The sequence below is a fragment of the Athene cunicularia genome (genome assembly GCF_003259725.1).
Source record: "Athene cunicularia isolate RWA chromosome 1 unlocalized genomic scaffold, athCun1 chr1_part1, whole genome shotgun sequence".
NCBI classification, from domain to species: domain Eukaryota; kingdom Metazoa; phylum Chordata; class Aves; order Strigiformes; family Strigidae; genus Athene; species Athene cunicularia.
Genome location: NW_020799091.1, coordinates 79078092 through 79092452, shown reverse-complemented (window position 1 = coordinate 79092452; position 14361 = coordinate 79078092). Strand labels below are relative to the sequence as shown.

Below are 14361 nucleotides of genomic sequence, written 5' to 3'. Positions count from 1 at the left end.
CTGACCTGTTCAGCAGAACTAAAATAAATCACGCTGTATTGGTCTTATATAGTGTCACCTTATATGCATATTCACACCACTGATATGCAACTTAAAAAGCCAAAAAGCAAAGAAAATAGAGGAGAGATTAAAGGTCCAGTCAGAAAACTGGTCTGGAAAGTCAGGCTATACTTGTTGAAACCAATGCATCTCTAAAGGCCAACCAGGGTAGCATATTCTACTTCTGTCAAAGCTATCAGTCATGCAAGGGGCAAGGTCTGACCACACATCCCCTACCTAAAGAAAAATTTGTTAAGCTTCAATTTTAACTCATCTTATTAGATATTTGTATCATTGCACTAAAAGAGTATAGGCAGACTTTTCAAAAGTGGGGATTGAAGGCTTTGGATGCTTGCCTGTGTTTGGACCAATAAAAATAAAATTAAGTTAGAAAGTTAAAAAAGAATTAATGAGGAGCTACATGGGGTGAAAATTAAATATTCTGCAACAAAACACCATCATTTTATGCCCTTTAGATATAACTACTTAAAGGAATTTCCCACAATTATTTTTTACTTCAATAAAACATGTTCCAAAGTTAAACTCCAGAAATAATTTATTCAATCATGAAACAGTCTTTATCAATAGTGTTCATATTTCTGAAAAATTACAGTTCATTTTTAAGGTCTGTAAGCTACAGTTTTGGAAATCTCCACAATTACTCTCCATTTATTATTCTCCATTATTATTCTCAGAGTTTATAGCTTATAGTTTAAAAAAACCCAACCTCCATTCTGTCTAACAACAGGATTCCCTCTATTTTTATTTTTTTTTCCCATTTTAACTACCACATTTTAAGGAATCTAAAAATGCATGATAAGAAATTTAATTTATTTCAAGAAATCTCACGGTCACATCTATGCTACTCAAGAATATGAGTAGACAAAAAACCCCACAGTTGTTAGCTATGGGATAAACTGCAGCCCTGGGCTAACTACTCCATGCCCAGCTGACCTCTTCAGTTACTTTCAACTCACTAATTTATGTTTCTCATGCAACATAAGATTACTACTACCCCTGTCTACTGTGGTCCAGCTACCTTAGAGAATTGCCTTTGAAAAAGAAAATCAGCTTTTCCTGAAAATCTTTTTCAGCTCTTTTCTTGGAGCAAATCTGTCCAGGTGCCAGTGTAGGTAAGATTCATCCTTGACTAACAAGAGTTTTCTTAAACCAAAAGGTCAAAAGATTTTTTTAGGGGACAAGACTTTCTTACAGGATAATCACTTGCATTTGAAGGATGCTAGACCTTGGGCCATTCATTCAACATTTGAGGCTATAATAAGGCCATTTGGAGTATCTGGACCCAAGCATGTTACATGTATAGAAAGCAGGTGTCAAGCACCATGTACAGTCCCCTCATCTTTAGAAAAAATATTTTCTATAAAACACATGCTACATACAAAACACAGCACAAGAGAAATAAGTATTTAATCAGCAGCTTTTTGTACTGCAGTACTCAGTCATGACTCCACAGCTCATTTTAAAACATTTTCAACTCATGATGACAAAACTTTATACGACAGCACATCACCTTCTACTTCCAGTACTGTTAGCAAATCCTATATATTGTAAATGATCAACCTTGCACAGCACTGGAGACTGTCAATCGTACCATATATTGGAATCACTGGCCATGTACTGTGATCTGTAAATTTTATAGCTTAAGTGTATGTGTACATACATATGTCCACGTATGACAGCAGAATATACATCACCACACCTAATTGTAAACTACTTCTTTTAAACAACTACTGATAGTGGCAAACCCTAAAAAAACAACTGTAGTCTTACTTCCCCTCTGAAATGTATTCCCTCCATTAAGAAACTGACTAAAATATTTTTAAAAAAATATCTATATTAGACATATTTTATTTCCTTTCATACTCACTTAACCACAACATAATTATTTCTCTTTAAAATCTATGTACTCAACACTCAACACCAAACATCTGCAACTCCAAGCATGGACAACATCTGCAAACATTTTGGATGCTCTGTCATCTGACCAGCTAACACCAACCAACACCAGAATAAAATATCATCATATTTCTTTAATTTTCTGACATTAGAATCAAATGGCAAGAACAAGGCTAAAACCTGAAAACTGCAATGGGAATTTCAGTGATTCATCTCTCTGTCCTTCCCTGTGCCTCACGTGGTGATTATATTTGTCCATTCTCCCTACTCCTCATAACTACTTAGGCTATAACAAGGAGAGAATATAGATAGTTCGAGAATCAATTTATGACGCATTATAAAGGTTAAACTTGTATTACTGAGTATCACACATCTCAAGCTACATAAGGCATTAATGTTCAGCCACAATGTCAGTCATTGACTTTGACTCTGAACTTCTGGCTGGAAATCACTGTTTCTCTTCTACTTCCTTCTAGCTGAAAGAGAGGACGGGATGTGAAGGCAGATGAGGGATGTGGGGGACTCCCAGAATCTGAGCCATATGGAATAAGCAGCTCTGTTCTTTGTATGTGTCCTACAGCTAATACAGCATATGACTAAAAAGTATATATATTACCTGTACTCACTCTTAAGAACTGAGAATGGAAAATAATTGTCTATGCAGATTTAAAAGCTTTTAGCAATTTTACATCCCAGAGGAGTACTAGATTTCTCTCTCAGTGAAGATGAACAAACTAGGAATTGACATATAATAAATAATATCGTTTACAGGGAATGCAATTAAGAAAACCTTTCTCCTAACCATAACTTATATCTATTTCATTCATGCCAAACATCAAATTCTGAAACTCTTGTTTTGAAATGCTTTGTTCTCTTCTATTTCAGAATTTTCTGTTTCACTTTGCATCTCACTATTCATGAGAAAGGTCTGAATTTCACAATGGTGAAGTGAGATGCCATGATTTACAGGATGCTTCACACTACATTTTTGAAGTAAGAAAACAGAAATCAGTGGGTCAAAAACTAGCTACAAAGTGTAATGGGTTACCTCAAATGCCCTATTAAAAGCTAAGGAAAGTGGAACTCATCTTCAAATTCTAGCATCTAGGCTAGAGCAAAATAATTCAGCATTTGCATGTCTTTCATTATTATGAAGATTAAGGCAGTAATAATGAACAAAGAGTTTGCAAAGTCACTCTGTTGTAGTACATTTTGACTTATTTCAGAAGGATTATTTTGATTTGAGCTGTATATATACTTTCACATAAAACCTGTTCTATAGTACTTATCTTCACCTAGGAAAGCTCCAAATTTCACTTCTCCAGACTTTTATAATGAGCAACAGTTCTGGTGGAAAAGGCCAGTTTGCCCCAGAGATCCACCTAGATTTATTTCCAGGGCTGGAGATGCCTTCTGGAGGGACCTCGGTGGGACACAGTAGACCTGTCTTGGCAACTCAGTGTTGCCTCATACTCTGCTGTTATCACGCAGTCCCAAACAGTGTGCCTCCAGGTCCTGCAATAATGCCAACCTGTCTGAGTGGACTAGGGAAACCTTGATAAGGTAGTGGACAAACTCAGTATTCATTGACACTCATGAAACAATGCAGAGGGAGAGGGAGAGAGAGGCTTTAAGAAGAATATGCCTTTCCCCAAGGCTATTTTTGTCACAGGAGAAGCAGTGCTGTGCAAACGCAAAGACACAAGCTAAAAGCTCATGCAGACCAGCTCTTCTGAACTGGGGGACTCTTCCAGCAAGAGCCACGGTGTGTGGGGCTCTTCCTCCTCTATTTCCAAAGGCAACACTGCAGCACATAAACTACAGGCAATTTTTCCATGACTCAGTAGCTTCTAACTGATAAGTACAATAGATTAAACCAAGCTGGAAGACATACTACTCTGGGCAGATAATTTCTGGCCTCTTGATCAAATCTACCCATAGATGAATGTTGTTTTAGAAGCAGGTGAAGAATTTGTCCTCTCCAAGATTGTAAGGGGGATATTTTCCAGACAATTTTTAGGGGAAGACAGAAAATAATACTTTCTCAAGAGGTTGCCAATACATGGCACAAGAACTGCTTGAAGGGTGGCAGTGGGATTTCAGTCTCTGCCTGTCCAGCTGGCTGCACTCACCTCCAGGAAGTCTCTCCAAAGATCCTGTACACACCTAGTGATGGGTGTTCCTGCCATCAAGCTATGCAGGCAAGGCAGAGTATGCCATGCATGGCATTACATCCCCAACTCCGTCTCAGAAGACAGTTGCAGGAATGCAGCAGGCAAGATATGGGGTCCCAGTTTGGGGAGGAGGGGTAACATCGCATGGTATATAGATATAGAAGATGGGACACGACGCCAAGGTCTTGTTTTGGGAGTGGACACATGAGGAACAAGCCAAGAGATGAATGCAGGCATCAGCTTAGATGCTTTATTTTCTGGGGATGACAGCAGAGAACACAAAGACTGTGGTGTTCAGATCTTATTTTTGGAGCTAGGGAGGGTGCATTGGAATCTCTGGTATCAGAAAGCAGAGGGATCACACTCATGTTTGGAAAGCTGGTGGCTGCTTCTTCTACCCCTGTTAATGGTACTATTTGGCCTTAACCTCACTGTCAACACAGTGAAATATTCTGGACATCCAAGCAACTTCAACTTGTGAACTCCTGAACTCTACAGTTTAATTTCAATAGCCCTGTCTATTCACAGGGTCCTTAAAATTTAAGTTTGCCATTAAATATATGAGGACTTGCAGCAGCAGAAGCAATCTGCACAAGAATCTGGGAATTTCACAGGATTTCTGTTCAAATGTCTGAGCCCTAAAAACTGTGCAATTGATGGATGCTTGAAATAAATGACCACTGCCACATAAAGTATAAAAGAAATAAGCACGGGATTATTACTGCACTACAGGATCAAACAGCAGCAGAAACACAGCTGAGAGAAAAGATAGTCTGATTTGAACATAAATAACTTCAATAATAGCATACAGAAAATTACTGTCAAAGCAAACTGCATTTTATATAAATGTTCTTCTTTCTTTTAAAGGTTTGCCGTGGTGTGAAAGTCAATCTTTAAAATTGTCACAGTTTGCAGCTGGCACTAATTGGAACCCTTGTTGGCAGTCTCTGTAAGGGGCCAAGAAGCGAGCGTGCCTGCAGGCTGAATTATGCTCGCTTCCTCTGACAGAAGTGGTCCCTTCAGATCAGGGCTGTGGCACACTGGTGGGCTTTCATACACAAGATGCCATTTCAGATACCTCTGCAGTAAAGGCTTTGAGAATAAAAAAGCCTCCTGTTCTTTAAGGCTGTCCATCTGTCAAGCTTTCACTTGTACCAAATTTGTTCCATTTTCTCCTTTATTAGCACTGTGGCAAGGTGAGCCCTATAAAGAAGTTGTTGAATTTCACTGGTTTATACTTACCTGTAGCCTCCTCTCCACAAATACCCAAAGTTGTTTGGTTGCTGATATTCTCAACTTTAAGGCCACGATCTTTGTAACTGAGTTAACAAAATGTTAGTCAAACGGTAAATACCTGTTCACGCTGTACAAGAGTGCCTTGGTAAGGCTGCTTGAATTATCAACAGCAGTGTTACACGGCTATCTAACTGCTGAGTAATGTTACCTGTAGTCCTCTACCAGGCAGTGTCTTGCCAACTCCTTCTTACTACATTGGCCTTCAATTAACTCTGGAATGCAAGTCTTAATATCAGCAATATGTAGAAAACTCTACATTGACTGGACCCTCTTCCTTAAGCAACCATTTTTCTATTTATTTTCTATCCATGACAGTCTCCCTCAGCCCTTCAGAGAACTTGGGGTTAAACCTCGAGATGGATTAGAGAAGTATTAGGAGTTACTAACACTACTCACAAATCTATTGGATACATGCAAAAGGCTACATTGTAATATCCCAGCCCCTTGTGGCATTTCAGGTATGTCACAGCATCTTCCTTCTTCTGGACTGACTTTTTTCCCAAGGTTGTTTACCATCATACTCAAGGCCATTCTGTACCTCAGTTTCTCTCTTTGTTAACATAACAGTCCTTTGTTAGCATAACTGTGCCCTGGGTTTTTTCCTTTGTTTACCTCAGATGGCTTCAATCAGCTCCTGCAGAGACCCATGGCCTTGCTCTCTGCAAGCCATTCTCCAACAAACACTGGAGTAGTCTACTGCAGCAGAATCATTATTTGTTCATTCTAGCTTGTGTAAAAACCGAGAGCCAGATGGGCACACATGTATATTTGACGGACCGCGACTTTCACCAAGTCCGACTGTTAGCATGCTACTGCCACACGATCACAGCATAAATTACTTCACGCTGCATGAAGATGCCATGCTGCCAAGGAGAAATATGTAGCACTTAACTCCCGTATTAATTAATTTTTCAGCTGTCCTCTTCTAATTAGACTTTCTGCACATTAGCTTTAAAGGATCAAAGACAGAGAAAGTGGGATAATATTGGTCTCTCAGGTCACTCATCCAGGCCAGAATTTCAGTGCTAGTTTTCCTACTATTAATTGCCAAAGCCTCAGAAGCTCTGAGGAAAAGTTAATTCTCAAACTGTAATGAACAAAGTGGCTATTGATGAGACATCTCTAGGAATGGTGTTATGAAGCTACAATAAAACACTATCAAAGTAAAATATTTACAGAACAGGGTGGCCTTGCCATGGAAAGCACAGTTCCACTCTCCTGAAAATTTCTCTTCTTTATTTGTTAGACTGTGTTGTTTCCATCAGACTGCAATGGCATTTCTGTGGGGATTTTGAGCAAGCCCTTTCAGACGGGGTTTCTAAGTGAGCTAAGTGCAATTCTGTTTTCCTGTTCTGCTGCTGCCCATGCACAGAAGCCAGCAGGAACGCAGTGGCTGTCCACTGCCCACACTACTCAGGTGTGTTAAACACATGCAGTTAACTTGGGATCACTTATCTTTTGCAGTAACATACTTACTGAGGACTTCCAGGAACTTGGACTGTATTGAAACACTGAAGTTGCAGAAGAAAATGCACAATTCCACCTGTTCCACAAAATCCAACCTAATGCTGACATGAAACAATATGCTTTGAAACAGTGACATGAACCAATTCTGTGGTGTAGCCACCAGAGACCTAGCAATGATTATGAAATCTATTCCATCATTGGTTAATCTTCAAAAATAGAGCCAGCATGACTTTGTTACAGTTGCATACATGGTCACGGCAAAATCTAATTTGAAAAATGCTAAATGTAATTACAATATTCTTCTGATTTTCTAAATTTTTGTAAAAATATCTGGATATCCAAGCTGGATTCAGAGTTCATTTACATGGGAGAGGGAAAGAAAAGCACCACAACAGCTTGAATGTTTTTCTGTGCAGGTTCCACATGTTCCTCTGCATTATCTGAATTAGATTAAGAGAGGCTTTCTTGTGGTCTGCTGAATTTCCACCAGTTCCTTAGACACCTTGATGCAGTCACATATCCACTTGAACTTTTACTTCAGCAGTGGAAACAACAAAATAATGAAGCTTAAAAGACTGAAGGAAATGATAACTTTCCAAACCCTGAGAATTCATATTATTCCATTCACTTACCTCAGAGAGATTAACAATATGATCTAGCAATTGAAAAGGATGCTTCAGAGAGCAAATGTAACTCTAATATTCACATAATGAGGCCCTGTTGGTTTCTTATTTCTCTCCTTTCAGAGACACTATGCAAATTTTCACTTAGGAAATAAATTTTCCCTCCTGACAGTTTATTTTTAATGTCTGTTTTTGCTGACACTATGTTAGAAGGTAGCAGTTATCCCTTTACATTTTTTTTTTTTTTTTCTCCCTAGTCTGGCTGCAGCAGACCTCTCATGCCCCATAGGAAGTGAAAGTCTTGATTTCATCAATGCAGGTCTACTTCTCTTTAAGTGGCAGAGCAGCATGCTTTAGATGAGGACATTTTGACAATGGGGAAAAAAGAATAAAAGACAAATAACAATTATTTCAATAGTCACTCAGTATCAGGGTAAAACAGCTATGGTGATGGTTTGACAATAAATTAAATCAGTCTTCCAGTACTGGATTGAAAAATCTGTGGCCATGTGCTGCACAGCTCTGGAGCAGTGTGTGAACAGTGTCTATTGGTACCAGCATGCTCAGAAACATCAACAAAACCAGATTTTATAGAGGATCAGGATTGTCTTTCCTTCAGCAAATGCCATAAAGTTAGCACAGCAGCCAAGAAAAACTTCATGGCAGATCTAATGGCCAGTTTCACAGAAATGTAACTCCATGCCCAGGTTAAAACTGCACTGGTGATGGAACAACCAAGGTGCAGCTCTGCTACCACAAACCATGAAACTAAGCTGGACTGACAAGTGACTGCTTATGGCCACAATGGCATGAAAGGATGTGAAGTGTGATAGTCACAGCATCTTCTGGCAGCAGGCAAAGCAATGCTGCTACCTTCCACAATGAAACCCTGCCTCTAGCAGAGCTCTTATTTGCCTACCAAGTCTTGCCAAAGGTTAGGCAGTTGATATATTGATAATAATGTAATGCAAATACTACTCCATTACTGCTTCTGCTCTCCCAACAGTCTTTCCCTATTCTGATTTTTGTCATAGGTGGACATACTTTGGACAGAGAGTAGATATAGTGTACATGCTGGTGCAGCATTTTCCACAGTGAAGTTTGGTCAACCTAGATAGTGTGGCAGTTAAGAGATCAATAACAAGAGTAATTTAATAAAATGCATTATCTAATGCCAAATACTTTGAATAAATAATTATTGCAATGAATTAAACACTGGTATAAATTTCTTATTCCTTGCTGAGAAACAAGGAAATCACGTACTCCAAAATCACATTTCACATTCACTGGAAATAAGGAAATGAAATAGAAGATAGTTGAAGATGCCAGAAATTGTAGAGGAGTGATGCCTGTATCAAAAAGATTGCAAAAGAGTTCTATGTGAATTACATATTAAACATAAGGAATTATCATTAAAAAGAGAAAATCTTAAAGATATTTTTATTATGTGAGACATTAATAACACCCTTTATGATCAGAGCTTCATTTTCATTTATACTGAAGCATTAGGAAACATTACAGCTGCTATTAATAATCTGTATGACACTGGCATTTTCACTTTGAGGTTAAGGCATTGTGTACATAGTAATGAAAGGTCAGGTGTTCACATACATCCTTCACTCCTCCAGCTATTAATTTTTTTCCTTAATGCTTTTCAAAAAGATCAGATAAATTTTGCTGATTAAATGTTAAATGCTTTAGAAGCATCTTGTTTTAGAGCTGAGTTTTTATTAATAATGCATAACATTCACATAGGGCTATTTTGTGTCAGAAGTCCTTCACAGACATGATCTTAGCTCTTAAGTAATCCAGCCAATAAAGAGAAAGAATATAAGGAGAGGAAGATGCATTCAGAAATGAGATAAAGCACTTGAATTCTGAAGAGTATTGTATTTTCAAGTACTATATTATATACTGGTCTCAGTTCAATATTACTGCCTTTGTTACTATTCCTTAAGAAAAATACATTAATTCAAAGAGTAAATGGTATTTTTCTTTCAGATGACTGAACACTATTATTTTTGCTTTTAAGCCTTACCTGCTTTTTTCCAACCAGGCCATCTGACCCAGTCTAAGAACAGCTCTATTCTTTGTTATGGAACACATTGCTATTAATATGTTTTAAATAATTAAAGATTGACAGAAATAGTTTTAAGAAATAAATGTTCAAAAAACCCAAGAGTCATTAAATTCCTCATTAAGAAAAGTTTCAGTGGTCAGTGGCTTGAGTTTTGTGGACATTATTTTTTATTATTATTATTATTATTATTATTATTATTATTATTATTATTATTATTATTATTATTATTATTATTATTATATCTGCAAGGTTAGACAATTGATGGGACACTGAGCTGCAGGGACTAAACACAGAATGCTTTTTTTGCTTACTAGGTCTGGAACAGAATATTAGTTGGTCAAAGGCAAAAGACATCCACGTGCCACTGAAGTAGTACAAGTGATGGCAAATGTGATTTTATAATGATTTGGATGGGCAGCCAAAGACGTAACTCTCCTTGAGCTACCATGGATGTAGCACAGTAATTCAGACAGCAGCAGTCCCAATGTGCAAACTCTTTGGCTCTATTTGTGTCCTCACACATTATTTAATATATTTAAGACATAGACTGAAATGAGGAGAAATTGAGTCATAATTGTTGCCGGCCAATTAATCACTTGCTTCTGTTAAATGGCATCAGTTATTAAAAAGTCCTGCCATAAATACATACCATATATCCAGAATGTTTAAAATTCAAAGATTCACCCCCTTTTTTTTAAAGGATGTATTTATTTATTGTCCTAAAATCTATAAGATATGAATTTAAAAACCTATTCTATTTGAATCTCTCTCCAACTTTTCAAAATCGTAGTTAAGTTTTCATTTAATACGTATAAATATTTATGCTGGTTAACTTAATAATGTATTTACATGGTTATACCCTTTATTTTTTTTTCCCCTTTTGTATCACTAGAACTACATAAATTGTTTTACAATTACTTTGGGACAAAGAATCACTAATACAAGTCTCACTGAAAAGTTACAAAGCAAATGTATGCTGCACATAAATGTGGTCCTTAAGATAAAAAACACTTAAGCAGAATTTCTTCCTTGATAAATGCAAAAATATTGCAAACTATAGTGGGGGGAAGGAATGCTTGAAGAGGGGAGAAGAAAATTACCCTGCAGACACAAACCAAGCATAAAATGCTGAACAGTTGCATTCTTCTATCCACACAGAAAATGAAGACATAATAATTGCAGTGCAGTTGGACACACCAATGTGAGATTTAATCTAGATACAAAGGGTAACAACAGCAGTAAAAATACGATGCCACTCTTCCGTATCAGTTATACCCCCCTGAAAACGCCCACACTTGCCAAGCTGGGGCTTTGTTATCCGTACCAGCCAGACTGAAGTTCACTCGGGGATATGATTTGCACATGTGCTGCACTCAGGCCAGCCCCAGCCCCAGCCCCCTGTCTCTGCAGCACTGCCACACTCTACACTGCAGAAAAAAATAAAGTGAAAATTAACCCATTTTATCACTGTCCTCTCCTGCTCCTTAGAAGCTGTGGGTAACAGTCAGGACTGAAAAGAAGGACAGTAAAATGTGTCTCTGCTCTTTAGGAAAACGGTGAGGGGGAGGAGGGAAGTTCTTCATGGAGGAGGCGAATACACAACTCGCCATATAGCTGCAGCCAGAAGGTGGTAGGAGGGAAGATGGATATTGGTACAGTGAAAAAAGAGGAAAGGACTGGCTTCGTGTGACTTGCTAATTTGATTTTATATGTATTTTCTAAATAATTTATCTGCTATAATTGTATTTTTTCAGCAGACTTACATCCCCTGTGGCATCACAGGGCACTTCCATTTCCCCAGAGAGCACCGTCCCCCACTGTGGATGGCAGGTCCTGCTGGAGCTGTGCTGGCCTGCACAGGGGGGTTTGCTGTCCACAGGGCCAGGGAGGCAGCACACCATGCCCTGGCACAGACACTGCCCTCAGAAGGCCACAGCCTCTGCTCCCAGCACAGCCACTCTACCGTATCGAGCAATGATTTGACACAAAATGCTTAGGCAAGCAAAGCTGTCTTAAGGAAGTGTTCTCTAAGCACAAGCTGTTATACCCCAGGGGTGAAGGCACACCATTGCTGTTGCCTCTGGTACAGTTCTAAATCAACCTGTCAATAACCATCTCCCCTGGGCAGAAGCCAGCGCTGCCAGCGTGGGCTTGGCGACGACGCTTGCCTCTAAATTGCAACCGGGCCCAGGTGAGAGACTGCAGCTGCAAGGCTCAGGCCAGCCAGCACCCATCCTAACAGGACTTCAGCAGCAAGCTTCACCTCAAACTATCTAATGGCATGAGGTACCACAGCTTAATGTACTTCTCTAGATGCTTGCTGTAATCAGAGAGACAGCTGCAAATAGTTTCTCCCATCTTCAGTATGTCTACAGCTGACTAGTTTCGGCTAAAGGCCCAACTCTAAACAGCTGGAGCTCATACAGGTGACTTTTTAATCAGGTATGGGAGCAGTTTTATTCTCCAAAAATGACCCTGGCCTGTCACATGGACCAAAGACCAGCAAGCTTTTCTGTGGGCTGCACACAGGGTTTTAGGCACCTCAATTCCACTACCTGACTTCGGACACTGCAGGGCTGGCTCTTGTAGTCTGAGCCAACTCAAGTATGCTGCATAAAAATGCCTTACATATAAGCAAACACAACAACTTCAACGAGTCTGAAAAGTATGCGCTATCAAGGTTTCCGTTCTACAAAATAACTCCTATGAAGAACAACCTTAGGGGTTTGCAGTTTTCTTTAACAGCTTATACTTCTGTTTCATTGTTAGTATGTTGAGGACTTTAATTGAAACCTAGTTGATGAAGTCGTTAGGCACCACAGATATCCCTCACTTCAGCTGCAATCATGAGATAAGCATTAAAAAGAGCTTCAAAAGTCTTATCTTCTTCATTTGTACACACTGACAATGATCTATACGCACAAGAATAAATTCCTTGTTCCAAGGACATGCATTAAAATTCAGTTCTCAGAAGGGATATAACAGAAGATTTAGCATGCAAAGGATACATGTTCTTTAAAGGCTGTATGTCAAACCACAAGATTAAAAATAGACTTGTCAAAACTGAGTCTGACAGAAATCACTGTAACATCTCCTATGTTCCAACGGACATAATATTCTTCATTATGTAGTCACATAGTAATTTTCCTGGGCAACCTGGAGACTTCTCTGGAGTCTAATTAGACTGCAAATGTGCTTTTTAAAGAGCAAAATAAAACATTTTAAAATTACATTTACTGCTGACGCAAAGTGCTAGATTATGAGAACTGGTTGGCAGTTTCTTTACATCTACAGGTCAGTAGTTTTCTGCATACGTGTAAGCAAGAAGAGTCCATCCTCATGCATAATTTTGGCCTTTAAATTGAATCAGTCAGCACAAAGTGGATGACAGCAAGAACAAGATCTAAACAGATAGGTCACAGAACACTGATAATGCATTTTTATCACCTGCAACCCAAACTAGATACAAAACCAGTCAGGTGAATTTCACTAATTCCTCATGTCATGTATGGCAAGACAAAAAATAAAAAAGATCAAAATTATTAATCTGTGATTCCACAGAAAATGATCCAACTACTAAGTCTTCTAAAACTTGCAAATCCTTTAAAAACTTTTTAAAAAAAAATTATTTCTTTTCAAGATATTTTTCCTTCCTTAATTCTGTCCTATCCTGACTTTTTGCATTTCAGTGATGCTAAAAGATAATCTCATGGCATGAGCTCTTAGTCTACAAAGGATCAACAGTCACAAAACCGTATAATGAAAACAGGCAGGGGAGAGAAGTATCCTTATAGAATCAGATTCTCAAAGCTAATCATTAAAAAGAAAAGTGGAGGAGGGAGATCAGAGAGCTTTGAGAGGATTTATTTTGTTTGTTTTCCTCCCTCTACGCTCTCCCCAGCTGCAGCTTCCTGAGAAATGTTCAAAGTTTATACCTTCCCTGTGGTTCTTCTGAAGATCTGATCTCCAGAAGGGAAGTTTCAGGAAGGTCACCTATGAAGGGAATCTTTGCCCCTCAAAATCCAGAAGTTCAGCATTTGCACCATGTACCATTAGCATTTTTAAAGCCAATTAGAAACAATACACTCTCCTAGTTCTTTGCTTTGATCCTGTGAGACTAAATATCTTTTGCTTTGCTGTTCTGCACGCTGCTGTTGCCAATACCATTAAACTATTTATTCAGCCTGATGAACCTCAACATTTTGCAAGATGTGGTGGTGACTGTACTTCACTCAGTGCTGCTGCTACCTTGCTCTACATTGGGGCAGTGTCCCCAACTGAGCAGAGGCCTGAAGACCTCTATCTTTGCTGGCCATAGGCAAAAAATTCCAGGTGTCCCAAAGGCCACGCATGTTTTGGTGGCTTGCACAACAAATTCATTGGTAACACAAAGCCAGCCACTGGAAATGCTTAAGGATCCCCACAGCTATGTTACACTGAGTTTAGACCTGTCTTTTATCTTGTTTCCAAACTGCTGGCTCTTGGGGAGGGACATGAAAGGAGTGGCAGGCTGTCTCAGCTGCCCCCTGAGCCTGCCATAAGGGGCAAGGGCAGAAGGGATGGCTCCTCTCCAACCTGCAGTCTTTTCTTTCTGTGTCCTAGTCTGAGAAATATTCCAGCTCTTTCAGATGCTACCTACTGCCTGTTGGTCTACAAATTACTAAGATAATTACTATATCTGGAAATATATGAATCTGTGTTGGGTTTGTGTGTGTGTGTGTGTGTGTCAGGGCTTCAGTAGCAGGGGAGGAGCTACAGAGGTGAC

General features: G+C 39.0%; 1 protein-coding gene across 5 annotated transcripts in view; it reads right to left on the bottom strand.

Annotated features, from left to right (window-relative positions):
* FRMPD4 (FERM and PDZ domain containing 4) overlaps window positions 1–14361 on the bottom strand; it is a 407661-nt gene that overhangs the window by 33509 nt on the left and 359791 nt on the right. The gene's annotated exons all lie outside the window — the stretch shown is intronic.